This window comes from Pezoporus occidentalis, unplaced genomic scaffold (assembly GCF_034315485.1).
Source record: "Pezoporus occidentalis ecotype Australia unplaced genomic scaffold, CSIRO_AGI_Poc_V1 ctg18, whole genome shotgun sequence".
Taxonomy (NCBI): domain Eukaryota; kingdom Metazoa; phylum Chordata; class Aves; order Psittaciformes; family Psittacidae; genus Pezoporus; species Pezoporus occidentalis.
In genome coordinates, this window is record NW_026913640.1 from 10,103,779 (window position 1) to 10,119,467 (window position 15,689).

Sequence of the window (15,689 nt, forward strand, 5' to 3'; positions counted from 1 at the left end):
TGCAGGTTCCTTACTTTCAAATCTCTTTAACCTAAACAGTAGTTTCATACACTAAACACTCCAGAAAATTAGTCCTTTTGTGTTATGTCATATACATGTCCTAATATATTTAGCACCCACATTTGGAAATACTCACCCAACCTCAGTTTCATCTTGAAATGAGAACTAGTAAATCCTGGTCTGTTGAACATAAAGGAAATATAAATTCAGTACATTTTTAGACTGTCTTTTTTGAGATATACCTTAAGATAACTAATACACTAGTTTCATGAAAGTATTGTGCCAGGTCTGCCTTGTAGATCCATAATTAAAAAACCCCTATAATCAAAGCTTGCCTGATGGAATGTTAGATTCAAGCATCCATCCTGGGAAGCATACGCCCGGCATTTATTACATTAGAAAGTAAATTATTTAGTTAGGGAGGAGAGCTGACAGGGAAAATATACATCACCTGTTTGAGCATGTTTGAGAAGCTTGCAAAGAAATGATAATAAAAGAAGCATTGCATAAACCTAGGATATTATCAGCTCCTTTACTGCTTCAGCTTTTCAAAAGCATTCTCTGCAAGTGCAGTGATGAACTGCAAGATTTTATATGAACATGTTATTGTTTAAGTTCACAGGATTCAACCACTAGAATCTCCTTGTCTGGATACTTTTATAGCATTTTAGTGAGGCTATATGAATACTAATGCTTGGCTTTTGTTTGAGTTGTTAATAATGTAAGAAAATCTGTACTATAGAGTGTTATGGCACTAATTTTGTATTTTGCTGTAAGAATAAGGGAAAAATGATTATTTTGCATGTCTGTTTGAAGACATTTGAGACATCTGTAGCATATACATTGAGTCCCATCATGGAGTTGTGATAAGCGAGAGGTGTATTAGCAAGAGTGTTGCCAGCACATCAAGGGAGATGTTTCTTCCTTTCTGTTTTGCAGTTGTGAGTCTGCAACTAGAGAACTGTATTCAATTCGGACTCCCCCATACAAAAAGTACATTGATATAGGGAGCAGATCCAGCCAAGGACCACCAAGGTGATAAAGGGGTTGGGGCACATAAAGTAATAGGAGGAGCTGAGTGCACTGGGTTAGGTCAGCCTTAAAAAGAGAAGCCAGAGGAAAAATTACCGTGCTGAACTGTAAAGGGAGGGTGTAGGAAAGATGAAGCCAGACTTCTCAGAGGTACACAGCAGAAGGCCTGCAAATAACAGACACAATATGCAACATGGGAAATTCCAATTAGGTAAAGGGAAAAAATCTTCACAGTTAAAAATCCCAAGGAGATGAAGCTTGGCCTACATGACATCCAGATGTTCATTGTCCTATGAGCTACATTTCAGTCACAGACCAAGCTTTTATCTAGTCACATAGTAGGAGAATCCAGCTCCTGAGTGTCTCCAAGAGATAATTTAGTCGTTCTGTGCCGACACTTCTGACACTGCAGTTATGTCTCCCTTAATAATATTGAATTTGCAGATATTTTAATGTTGGCTTACAAGGCTGTAAATTATATATTAATATATGTACTACAGCTGAACCCAGGATATACATATTACCACAATATACCATAGTTATGCAGTACACAGAGAATTCAACAGAAATAGGATACATTGATTTGGCACTACATGCTTGGACTGATTGAAAGTGCAAGACCTGATCTTTGAAGATGCTGAATATACACTTAATATGTATGAGACAATTACGAAAGATTCTGGGTACAGTTATGAACCATCAAAGTAATTTTAAGGAGTCAATGGGAATATTCATATACTTTATAAGTTACACATACACTTAAATGCCAGCGTACTCTGTAGGTCACTGATGAGTGAGCATGACATATTCCCACCCTACTCCCAGCACTAAAAGAAATTAGTCAGGATCCATCTGTACCACAGATATGTAGCAGAGAGATAGTCAAGACAAATAAGCAGAATACCAGAAAGGCCCACGTGAAATGGGACAGAGCTCTGCATGGTTACCTTCCTGCTGAAAACCCATGAAAATACATTATTCTGGCTAAAAGCTGAGCAATTGAAGCTGTATTTGTGAGACTAATTTCCACTACAGCTTATGTAACTCGAACGGGTTGTTCAGCATTAGCAGATGTTGTTGTTTACCTTTGGGTCAACAGTAACCACACTTCCAGCTACTCTTTCTCTCCCAAAATGTCCAGCCAAGTTGTTACACCACTCTGACTGTAGAGATACGCCAGCTCACAACTGATAGCCAGGAAAATACAAAATGTTTGCTACCAAGTTAGCATCCTGTACATGCGACACCTGGTTTCATCTTGCATGTTACTCCCACCACATTTTTTCACTGTTGCAACAGAAAGAGGTTTGAGTATTTTATTAATTCTGCTGACAGAGTGAAAATGGTTTAGAGTGAAAATTGGCTTTGCTTCCAAATGATGATGGTTTTGCTCTTATGTTCAAAACCATCAGCTGTTACCTCAAGAAGAAGGTAATTTTGTCAGTACACTTAATTTTATATAATGAATTTTAAAAGAATTACAAAAAATAATATCCAAAATCACTCTGGTGGTAAAAGTTGTTAGTCTTTAAAAAAAGATGGCTGTTACAGATACTTTGGTCTTTTCTCTCTACTGAAAGCAAAGCATGAAATGAACTTTATAAACAAAGTTTAAAGGGATACTTCAGAAATAGTCTATACTGCGTTACTGTACACTAATAGTTAACTCCAAGACAAGGTAATTCACAACAGTGAAATTGAGTCAGGTTTATACAATAAGATTTTATCTGCTAAAATAAAAGATAAAGAAGAGTCAAAAAACATCACATTTCTGACATAACCACACAAGCAAAATCCTATACACAGATTAAACTCATTCTGGCAGATGTCCTTAAGATCATGAACTTATGCTGTTTGGTAAGGTGAGTTCTTTAAAACACATCAGGAATATATGTTGCTGATAGAAGATGCATCTCTGCCACTAAAGTCTGCTTTCTTCTGCCCTATGAACAAAGCTACTTGGATGTGGACTAACTCCTGTTGACCAACTCCAGCATGCCTTTTCACACTACAACCACTCCACCTTTTTTATAGACTCCATTCCCTGAAAGGTTCACTTGTGTCTGCAAAGTAATCAACAGCCACACTGATCAAAAACTTCCTGTAACTGAACCTGAAGGGTAGGTGTAAATTTGAAATACCTCATTTCCACTTGCTTATCTTTTCACTCTTAAAAAAAACCCAAACAACAGGCATTTAAAGTTGGTAGAGATCACACAGATATGATTTCAGAGCATATCATTAATGTTTGGCAATATTTAAATGCAAGTAGTACATATGTAAGATGCACAATAATTCCCAGCATTTCTTATGAAAGAGTTTCTAAGACTGCAGGAAAATGAATTTTCTTGTGATAAAATGTATCAAATAAGAAATATTTCCAGGGTCCAGAAAAACTGCAACTTTTTCCTGACTATTAATAATACTCTATGTATAGTTAATCATTCACTGGAATTAAGACCATAGTTATCCCTATTTACTCTTCTACAGGATAACAACTTTCATCCATCACACTTCCATTCCAGTCATAGAAACATACAATAGCAATTGGATCTTTTATTTACACAGGAAAATTGTGTAAAACTTGACCTGATCAACAGGCAACACGTGCACTGGAAGATGCCAACTTGAATGAGGTCTCCTTTAGTGATACCTACTATCATACTCCTGTTTATGAACCAAATGAAATGAAATCTTGGGGAAGTCCTTCATGAAAACACTGCTCTAAGTATCACTAGCAGATTCAAGCATGAATCTGTTTGCTAACCAGATCTGTTCAATCTAGTGATCGAACTACCGTCATAAGCAGTAGGTGTTTTCTCATTCTAGTCATAGACAATATTACTCCGAAGCCAATTCTTCTGCTCCTAAGTTATCACCTATCATATTCTCAAGCAACTGTGGTCCACTATCAAATGTGTTTGCTACATTAATTTAATATTACGTTACACCCTGCTTTGATGACATGCACTAATGTGTAATAGTCGTCAAACTGGATCTGTTAAGTATGTTACTAGATGCAGTTGTCATCAGTTCCTTGATGGGTTGTCTTGTTAAGGAAGTCATTATAAAATCACTTCTAATGAGGAATACAAATGATCGTCCCATAGAAAGGCAAAATTATGGTCTCATTACAGTAAATGGCATAGGATTTTTGCTGAGTGCATTCATATTTGTAATAAAAAGTAAGATCTAGAAGGTTACTTATTCCAATGAAAAAACTACGTGATGGAAATGCACCTACTGTTCTTTGGCAAAATAAAAGCTAGCTTTAACATCTTTGGGTTCGAGACACAGGCTATCTTCTAAGCAGTTTCCTATTTCTAGGGACTTAATACTTTGACAAGTTGTCCCTCAAGGGAACTGATTTAGTTCCCTTGAATCACTCCATCATGTGTCAAGACTAGCCAAAACCCTAAAGAAAGTAGGAAAATCATATGCAAAATTGGCAAAGTTACAGAGAAAAAACTTTAACTGCTTTCCAGTTAGGGTTACTGTTACACCATCGGTACGATTTTAACAATCTATAACCAGATGTGAAAAGCCTAATGAATGTGGCTGCTAAAACTATGTAATTTCCAGGGCAACAGAAGCAACGTCAACGTTCACTGAACTCAGAAGACTGGCCCTTGAAAATTACATCATATCAGACTGTAGTCTGCTACATGTTTCTGAGAATAAAATGATCTGTTCCTAAGGAATTCTCAGTTCCACAGAAAAATGAGAAAATATGTAATGATGCTGGTCACTTCAATAACCTTATTTAATAAGTGAATAAATTCAGACATTTTTGGAGGCTCCTCACTTAAAATGCTTTGGCTTTTACTTTTATCTGGCAAAAATCCTCCTTCTCTTACTGAAAAATTATCTATTAATGAAGAATCAATTGTTCATTGGCTGCTGACACAGACTTTTCTTTGGAAGAGGAAACAAGTAAAGCAAACAAATCCTAAGTGGCAAAATTAGCTCTCGGGCTTCACAGGAACACTTGTTGCTGGCATGGAGCTGGCAGATACTCCCTTGGTTAGCTCCTCTTGATCCGAGAACCACAACACCTCTCCTTGCATTTCCCTGTTGCCAAGCAGAATTCACTTATAGTAGTGAAACTAGTCCCTATATTTTCAGTTAAGTTGGCACCTATTATATTACAGGGTCCTCTTCATCCCTCCATGAACAATGCCATGTATTTATCTTTACAGCTACCTGTTCATGTAATAATGTACATACATTTGTATTCTTCCTGTGTTGTCAAACTAATACTTGTCTGGATTTAGTTTTGCATTTTAATTTAATATGAAATTACATGTAATTACTTTCTTTAATAGATTTTAATTTGGAGCACTGATGAGGACGAAGGCCTCTGGCAAAATCCAGCTCTTAAAATTGGCCTGAGCACCTTTCAAAAGCTATCTGTGGGTTACATAGTTGGGCCTACTTTCAAACAGAATTTAGATTACTTACAGCTTTTTGATCACTGTTTCAAAGTCTTTGTCTTTGAAACCAAGTTGCAATGTCAACTGATGTCACTGATGTAAATCAAGGGTTGGTTTCTGCATGTGCTTTATGTCTTCTTTATTCAAGGATTCTGAATCTCGTTCAGAGTACTGGCAAAAGCTTTCGTGAAACAGTATCTCCTGGCTTATTCAGTACAGGCATTCTTTCTTCTATCTATCTGATTTTATCTATGTAGCTGATCTAACAGCATTAATTATGCTTTAAAGATACATTTTAAAAGTTATTTTTTTGCTCTTGATAAAATAAATAATACAGGATAATATGCTACATGATAAGAAGGATTAATAAATAAAAATGAAATAAAGTCTTTTCTTTCTCTGATTAAAACTGCCATTACCTGGGACTGCATCTACAGTGTGAATATGAAAGTCATCTATCACTTTACTGACAAAGTCAGTGTAGTATACTTATCTACAATATCTAACTGATCATGGAACAATTTAGTCTATTGAGAAATAAAGGGACTGATCAGGTTATCAAGCAGTCTCATTTAAGAAACAAGAGATTCTACTTATCAAAGTGATCGGCATTGTATGAAAATAAAAATGGAAGTACACATTCTTTTAAAAAGGGATCAATTGAGAAATTCTACTGAGTATCTTCAGCTGTCATTGAAATCAGTGACAAAACTTACCTTGTTGGCAGGGAGTGTTATTTCCTTCTTCTAGTTCTGTAAGAAGTGTCTTTACTGGCAAATGCTCTGACCACACCACCCAAGTCTTGGAAGGCAGACGCAGGGACTGTGAGAATGAAGACCTTGGGCCCACTGTAAGAGAGGATCTGGTTCGAGACCATCTTAAGAACCTGAACGTACACAAGTCTGTGGGACCTGATGAAATCCATTCACGGATCCTGAAGGAGCTGGCAAATGAAGTTGCTAAGCCACTGTCCATCATATTTGAAAAATCATGGCAGTCAGGTGAAGTTCCTGGAAAAAGGGAAATATAACCCCCATTTTCAAGAAGGGGAAAATGGATGACCCAAGGAACTAGAGACCCCTAGTCTCCCCTCTGTGCCTGGCAAAATCTTGGAGCAGATTCTCCTGGAAGGCACATTAAAAACAACAAGGTGGTTGGTGACAGCCAGCATGGCTTCACTAAGTGGACATCCCACCTGACCAATTTGGTGGCCTCCTATGATGGGGCTATGGAACTGATGGACAGGGGTAGAGCAGTTGACATCATCTACCTGGGCTTGTGCAAAGCATTTGACACTGTCCTGCATGACATCCTTGTCTCTAAACTGGAGAGACATCAATTTGATAGGTGGACCACTCGGTGGATAAAGAACTGGCTGGATGGCTGCACACAAAGAGTTGTGGTCAATGGCTCAATGTCCAGATGGAGACCAGTAACGAGTGGTGTCCCTCAGGGATCGGTGTTGGGACCGGTCTTGTTCAACATCTTTGTTGCTGACATGGACAGTGGGATTGAGTGCGCCCTCAGCAAGTTTGCCGATGACACCAAGCTGTGTGGTTCGGTTGATACGCTGGAGGGAAGGAATGCCATCCAGAGGGACCTTGACATGCTTGTGATGTGGGCTGGTGCCAACCTTATGAAGTTTAACCATGACAAGTGCAAGGTCCTACACCTGGGTCGGAGCAATCCCAGGCACAGCTACAGGTTGGGCAGAGAAGAGATTCAGAGCAGCCCTGCAGAGAAGGACTTGGGGGTGCTGGTCGATGAGAAAATGAACATGAGCTGGCTTCAGTGTGTGCCCGCAGCCCAGGAAGCCAACCGTATCCTGGTCTGCATCAAAAGGAGCATGACCAGCAGGTCAAAGGAGGTGATCCTGCCCCTCTACTCTGCTCTCGTGAGACCTCACTTGGAGTACTGTGTACAGTTCTGGTGTGCAGTTCTGGTGTCCTCAGGACATGGAACTGTTGGAACAAGTCCAGAGAAGGGCCACGAGGATGATCAGGGGACTGGAGCACCTCCTGCATGAAGACAGGCTGAGGAAGTTGGGGCTGTTCAGCCTGGAGAAGAGAAGGCTGCGTAGAGAGCTCACAGCTTATAGCCCCCTTCTGAAGGGGGCCTATAGGGATGCTGGGGAGGGACTATTCATTAGGGACTGTAGTGATGGGACAAGGGGTAAGGAGTTAAAACTTAAACAGGGGAAGTTTAGACTGGATATAAGGAGGAAATTCTTTCCTGTAAGGGTGGTGAGGCACTGGAATGGGTTGCCCAGGGAGGTTGTGAATGCTCCATCCCTGGCAATGTTCAAGGGCAGGTTGGATGAAGCCTTGGGTGACATGGTTTAGGTGAGGTGTCCCTGCCCATGGCAGGGGGGTTGGAACTAGATGATCTTAAGGTCCTTTCCAACCCTAACTGTTCTATGATTCTATGATTGTGACAGGGAGGGCATTCACCAATGTTTCCCTTCCTGAATGTTCAGGATTCAGTGATAAACTCTTGAACTATTTAGTAATAGAAGTATTATACTAAACAAATATCAAATTAAAACAAAAAAAACAACAAAAACACCACTTTTTTTTTGCTTCTCCTGTTGACAGAATTCAACAGAGTAATCAAAAGCCCTAAATCACACATGCTCAGTTTGGTCATCAAACTTTGGTACATGCTTAAAAACTAACAAGGGAGAGGGAATTGTGTGGTTTGCTCCCTGTGGCACCCAGCAGTGTTCAGAAGAACACTGATTTCTTTGTAGTCTGTCTTTTCAAGTGCTGAAAACACAAAGCAGTCGCATTTCACTGGATTCGTTTTCTGAAACAATTGTCTTTAAGCCCTTGTAGCTTACCAGCTGTTTCTGGTAAAGAAATGAGAGTTCAACAAAGTGCCATGAAGATGATGAAAGAGCTGGAGCACCTTACAGATGAGGAAAGGCTGAGAAAGCTGGGACTACATATAATGTATAGAAGTATCTGAAGGGAGGGTGTAAAGAGGACAGGCTCTTTTCAGCGATGCCCAGTGACAGGACAAAAGGCAACTCTGAAAGCACTTTTTTTTAAATTTTTTTTTCCTTAATGTAACTTGTTCTATTAAGTCTTGGGAAGATAAAAATCTCACAATCCATACAGGTGTAGCTAGGGCACCATTCACTGGCTGCAGCATGAGTGCTGCTTTTCTCATGCTGACTTTTATATAAGTTTGGAGTCTGGAAGTGAGATCAACCTCACTATCTCTACATGTTTATAGATTTCAAGTGGGATGCACTAGTCAAACGAAATTAAGTGGTCTTATAGAAACCTTTGGCAACTCTTGGCGAAAGCAATTTTTACTACAAGTTTGCTAAGGTGTGTCACCTCTAAAGAACACAAAAAAAGCTGGTAAAGCAGTGTTGCAGAGGCTGAGGTATTGAGACCACTGATATGCTTAAACAAAATCTATTTTACAAAACTGGTTAGAACTCTGTCAACATCTGGTGGAGAACAGATTCTGTGATTCTATTTCCCTGCTCTGGAGGAGCCTTCTGTGGCCCTGATCTCAGCTGGCTGCAGCCTTTGGCGGGAGGGCCGAGGTCTCTCCCGGACCTATGGCACACCGTGCCCGGGAGTGCTTTGCTGCCGGACGCTGTGGCGGCACCCACCTCCCCACCAGCTCCCTGTAAGTCACCCTATCCTCCTCCGGCTCCTTAAGGAAAAAGGGAGATTCCTCCTCGCATCCCCTGCATCCTGCTCCGTGAAACGCCGGTCTTACCGGTGCTTCCTCGGCCCAAGGCCCGCCTTAACTTTGGAGCATACTAACAAAGCTCTTACCTCCTCTGCTGGAAACCGCTGTTCCTACAGGCTGCCCTTCAGGGACCGGAGAGCGGGGCTGGAGACACGGACACGGAGTGCTTACTGTGGGTTCGAACACTTATGAAACCACCCTTTTTCCAGAGGGGCTGCCAGCGTACCTCTGGCCAGCGGAGGACGCCGCGGCTCCCGAGAGCGCTGGCCCGGGGACGAAAGACCCTCAGGAAGCATTCCCCACGGGAGGGGGAGAAGGTCTGGCCCGGCCCGGCCCGGCGGACCTGCAGGGGAGCCCTCATCCCGCTCCCGCTGCCACCGTGGCCTGCCCTGCCCGTCGGTTCCCTGTGAGGGAGCGCGGCAGCCCGGCCGCCGGCCGCGCTGAGGTGGGCCCAGGCCTCCGCAATCCCCCCGGAGGCCCGGAGGGCGGGAAGCACGTTTGTTATGGGGGAACACGGGTATCAGCTTGTGAAAATCGTAGAACCATAGAACGGTTCTGGTTCTGCAGTGTTTCTGAACGTCCCTGCTCTTCTACTAGTAGACACAGATTAACCCATGGATCAGTGGGGACTATGTCTTTTTCTGATGTAGTCCAGTGTTCAATTTCTCTTACACAAATACAACTTATCAGACCACTTCAAAGACTCTGATAATTAAATTCTGTAAGGTTGGACATGGGAAAATCTGTTTTCGCCTTTTTCCCATAATTGTAAAATACACAGACTGGTTTTTTGGGTGTATTTGCACATCTCTACAGGACATGCATATATACAACAAAAAACATACAAGTTTCAGAAGAGCAGATCCTCCTTTTCTGATGAAGAGCATTTACCCTCAGGAGATAAAGGCTGAAGTTCCACAGTACACTGCAAAGTCAGTTACTTACATACTACTAGTGACTTGTTGCGTTCTACTAGTGGCCTGTATCATTGTTTTCTGTTTGTGGCATAGTATTGTAAACCAAGGCTCATTACAGTAATGTAAATCAAACAGTACTTTTGCTTGCCCCTAGTCTTTTCTGGGTCCCACAGTTACAGATACTGTGAGGTTGAAAACTGAAACTATGATCTAAGGGAAAACAAAGGTGAACATCAAAGTAAAGACAAGTGAAATAAAGTGAAGAAAGAAAGGAAGAAACTAAGGACACAAAAGGCAGCTGTCTTTCAGAGTTAATTATAATGGACTGGAACTCGTTTCTTACAAGCCTCTTGAAAGCAGTTTGATAATTATAAAAATATTTATAGGCCAAGTTGACTTCCTTTGCTTATTCCTGGGAGACTGTAGATGGTGTATTCTTTAACTAGCTTTGTCTTCTTGCTAGAAACCTCATTATGTTTTGCATGTTTTCTAGTTTCTCTAGTAAAAGATCTAAACCTGATCAAGAGCTTGTTTTTGCAAGTGCTACCAAGTAATTGAAACAGAGTATTCACAGTAACATATTGTTTCGAACTTAATTTCTCAGTGGGATGGAAGCATTATAGATGGCTATTTTTCTACTTGCAGGCAGAGTTGCTAGGTGTTGCAGCAGATGCTTTCATCACGTTCAGACTAGGTGCTGTAAGTATTTTATGGTATGTCATATTCACTGTGGTATTCAATCTGGATGCACAAAATCCCCACTCTATGAAAGCATTAAGCAGATTTGCATACAATAAATGTATTCAACTAGAGCAAGTTAAGGTGGATTAAACTAGATTCCTAAATCCACAGTCTCTGCAATCCTAAATGCTTGTCAGGCTAATTGACTCAGAGACTTGTGGGCTGTCTGCTCCTACTAAGAGCACAGCATTTTTACATCTCAATCAGGTTTTTTGTTGATTTCAGTTGAACCTATTTTTTTACGACAGACTTTTAGCAGCCAGATTTATTTTCCCTGTCTTTGGTCACTTAGCAAAGATACATCAGCGAGGAGCATAGCTGATCAAGGTCCCTGTGTAGTCAACAAGAAGAAATCATTATCTTTTTATGGCAATTAATACATTAGCTGTTATAAAGTTGCTCTGGGGAAGTACCTTTCTAGTTCTGGTAGCTACAGAGTGAACCTGTGATTCATAGGTTCCTGACTTCAGTGCTACAGTGAGATTTGAAAATGGTATGAAATGCTTACATATTCTTTTACTTGTAATGTCATGGTACATGCATCTGCTTCGATTTAGGCATAAAATACTTGCTTCTTGATTTCTGATATTTAAATTACTTGAGATACTGTAGCCCTACTTCATGCTTCAAGTTTTTAAGGTATTTAATGAAGAACTAAGAATTATGGCTACAACACCTGAAATTGCTGGAAGGAAGCTAATTTATTGCTAAAGTTATTGCCCCCAGCTGTCTGGCATTTTTACTAAATTTCTGCTTTTCTTCCATAATTATTTGGCTTCTGTTTTAAACCTTCACATCCTTATTTAAGTTTGCCTTATGAACAAAACATCATTAGCATACATTAGCCTCAATTATACATGAGGCTAATAAAGCAGTAAGCATTACTTGGACTTCTGTTCAAGCTGTAGTATAGAGGCCAAGGCAAAAGTTAATTTATTTTTACAAGGTGATACCCTTCAGCAAGAGTTAGCATGGAGTAAGGAAGAAGTATGCAGGTAGGAACTACAGAACCACTTCATAACTTTCTAGAGAAATAAATTAATGTATGATCTGTGCAATGAGTTAGAACTCCAGGTGAGAGTACTCTTGAAAGGCAGGTATTTTGTGGTGGACTCGTCATTGCTGTTTAAGGTTCAGCATTTATTTCTGAAGTTCAGTGATCATTGCTCCAGACACAGATAGTTTTCATCTTTGATAAAATAAGCCAATACTAGGCCAGGTATGTTGACACTATCTAAGAAAATTGTCTTTCCATAGTGAAGTATCATATGTAGTTGTTGCCATGAGCCCTCCTCTGTAGCAATATGCAGCAAGGTAATCAGTCAGATCAACCCCAAAGCTTTAGCAGTCCATTAAAGTGTGGTTTAAAATACACAACTCTTGCAGTCACCAAGATTTCTGTATACTTTATTTATCCTTTTGAATTACTCTAAGGATTAACTAGTGTTACCATCTTTTATTGTTGGCATGCATAACAAAAGTTAATCAAGGCTGTAATACGACTGTATGAGCACTGAATGTATTTTAGGATTGCATTTGTTTTATTCTTGACTGCACTTTTTGAAGAAAAAAAGACAATCTTATGAAGGCAAATGCAGTTCTTTGCAGCGCTTTCCTTCTGTTTATATTTAGCACTTCCAGTATTAGGAAATGGGTGTCTTTTTGCACATAACAAAAAACATTACAAAGGCCAGACATCAATACATGGGAGTGATCTCATGACTCCTTCAGGAAAAACAGCTGATTCATATTATTCCACAAGGATAAATCACTCTGACTGTAAAAACAAAATTGAGCCTGCTACAAGGAGGCCCTAATTTTCTTCTTAGAGGATGATAAAGCATTTTAAAGTAAATTCTAATTAGTTCATAGAAATACTTGGAAGACCAATGTCAAAAATAAGGAGTTATTCATAGATTGGATATGTTGAGTGCATTGTGACAGCCAGCATTTAAAGTAAATGACCTATTTTATATATGGTACATGTTGTAACAGCCTCCTCCTCCAGCTAAGCAATCCATTAAACTCTTCAGTGTATAGTCAGTTGGATCACTTGCATACTGAGACAGTCATATTTCTAATAAAAAGTAATTGGACAATACAATAGGATAGAAATGTAGATTTTTTTTTTATACCATCAGATTAATTTATTAAAATGATTTTACAGACATATGATTTCTTAAAGCATTATTTAACTTCAGAAGCTTCAAGTATGCCTATAATTAAATGACGAAAAGTTCTTTCACAGTAGCAAAATATAAAAAGCCCCTCAGCTACATCTGTTACACAGATGCTGTAATGAAAACAGGAAACGAGTGAAGTAGCGGAGAGACAGGCTGAAAGCTGCATCCAGTAAGGCCTTCTGAAATCAAAAAAAAGAAAAAAAGGATACTTTGAAACTATTAGAATCAAGACTCAAAGTTGAGATGGAAAGCGGCTGAGGCCAGTGGGAACAGTGCAAACACGGAGGCCACAAGCTTACTTCTGTGTTTTACATAAGGTAAAGCTGGTAATTTGGAACTGAATGATGACAGAACACTTCTGCTTTAAGTAATCATTATATATCCTGAGGAGAACCACACTTTCAAAGGTCTGTTTATCTTTCTCTATATAATGTCTGCATTAAAACAATACCTCATGTATAGTCATCATTTTAGGTGACCTTGTGTGTAAATGATAGAATTAGGATAAGCAGATAAGACATAAATAGCTGTGTGTCACATGGAGGTTTGCACCCACAGTGGTTTTCACAGACCTAAATAAATTGATTTAAAACTGGTTTTAATTACACTGGTAGGACTGCTGTGTGCTGATAGGGCATCAGTTAGGCCTCAGTTTCTGTGTTTTGACATAGCCAGAGGGCTTTTAGTGTGCATCATCTACTTACGTATTGTGCAATGTATAAGTGTGTTAACAAACATTACTGACTGATTAAGGTAGTGAGGCAAGTCAAGAAACCAAAACAAAATTATATAAAGAGCCAGATTCTCATTTGCACTTACATAATTGAAAAAGCTTGATGAAATTAAGGACTTACAGCACTGTCTGGAAGAAAATTGGCCAACAAACTGATTTTGTGAAAAACAGTATTTTTTTTTCACAAAAGCAGAGAAAATTGAGCTTATGGACTGGAAATGTTGTGTTCTGGAAACACAAATGGCATAGCAGGAATGAAGCAATTTCCCCAAATGTAGTTCTGTTTCTGCAGCACACCTAGAACTGGTTTTATAGAGTTGGACAGCTATTACGCATATAAAGTTCTTCAGCCTGTAATGCCTTGATCAGCATTATGGAATAGATTTTTCTGGATGGAAGGATTAATTTCTTAGTATTTGGAAAAACTCTTTTATGCTGTGTGAGATGTCAGCACCTGGAATGCCAAAATGGCGGTTCCTTAAGCTTGAGCAAAGTCCATACAGTTGCAATTTTGTTGCATCATTTAACAAGGGCCTGTAATTTTTACACATCCATTATATAAGCATATATATATTACTGAAGTATCTACTTAAAATACTTCCATCTAAAAAAACCCAAGCAAACTACGCTAGAGTAGGTTGCTCCAAGCCCCGTTCAACCTGGCCTTGAACACTGCCAGGGGTGGGGCACTCACAGCTTCTCTGGGCAACTTGTGCCAGTTCCTCACCACCCTCATGGGGAAGAATTTCTTCCTAATGTCTAATCTAATCTCCTCTCTGGCAGTTTAAAGCCACTCTCCCTTGTCCTGTCACTACACGTCCTTGTAAAAAGTCCCTCTCCAGATTTCCTGTAGGGCCCCCCTTTAGGCACTGGCAGCTGCTCTAAGGTGTCCCTTGAGCCTTCTCTTCTCCAGGCTGAACAGCCCCAGCATTCTCAGTCTGTCTTCATAGGAGGTGCTCCAGCCCTCTGATCCTTCTATACATAGCCGCATATTCTTATCATCCCTCCTTCTTTGCTTCAAGCACACATGGTATAAAGCACCTAAGGCAAACAAACAAGCTCAGATCTTGCATGTTGTCTGTTGTATGGCAAAATGGATGTGTAGAATGAGGAGCTGTTGTGGATGTAGCAGCAGGAAATCTGCAGGGCAGACAAGGGTGTAGTCACTTTGCATCACGTTTTTTGTGGATACATACACAGTAGTGAGGGAAGAATGAGGGAGCAGGGAGAGAAGCTATGTGCACCTTTAAAGATATCACTGACATTATTCACTATAGTGCTCTGAAAGCTGACATGTACTTAAAAGTGTTGTGGGCAGGACAGATGATGAGAGCGTTTGTTACGTGAACAACATGGTAAGTCTTCTCATATAATCAGGATACAAGTAAGATTTTGAATTGTGTTGGGAAGAGAACCTAAATGCTCATTTTGCACACTTCCCAGCTTCCTCACTGAGGCTTCACTCTTCAACCTACCTGCTGAAATGATGAGTTTTATTTAATGCTAATATTAAAGTGTCATCATTAAGTGCTAATATTAGGTAATCTCTCCCCAAGAGCTGTTTCAGGCTGTCTACAGGTTCCACAAGACACCACAGCTGCCACAAGACAACACAGCTGCCTTACACGGTTGCTTTGAATTCACAGGGGTGAAAGTAGTAGTCAGAACCTAAAGAGTCATCACTTCCCAATCATGCAACCAAATTCCGCACAGGCAGATTTTGGAATTGCCCATTTACGAAAGCAACCCTTTGTCATTGAAGAATTACCACTTGTACACGCATGGAGTAACAACATTCATGAGGAATACAATTAGTGACGATGTATAAGAGCACATTATCCCCTGAAAATATGAAACCTAGCTTTTCAGTGCATTCAAAAAAATACAGTGTTGAATGCTTTGTATAAACTCAGGAGTTTCACAGTAGCATAGAATAGTG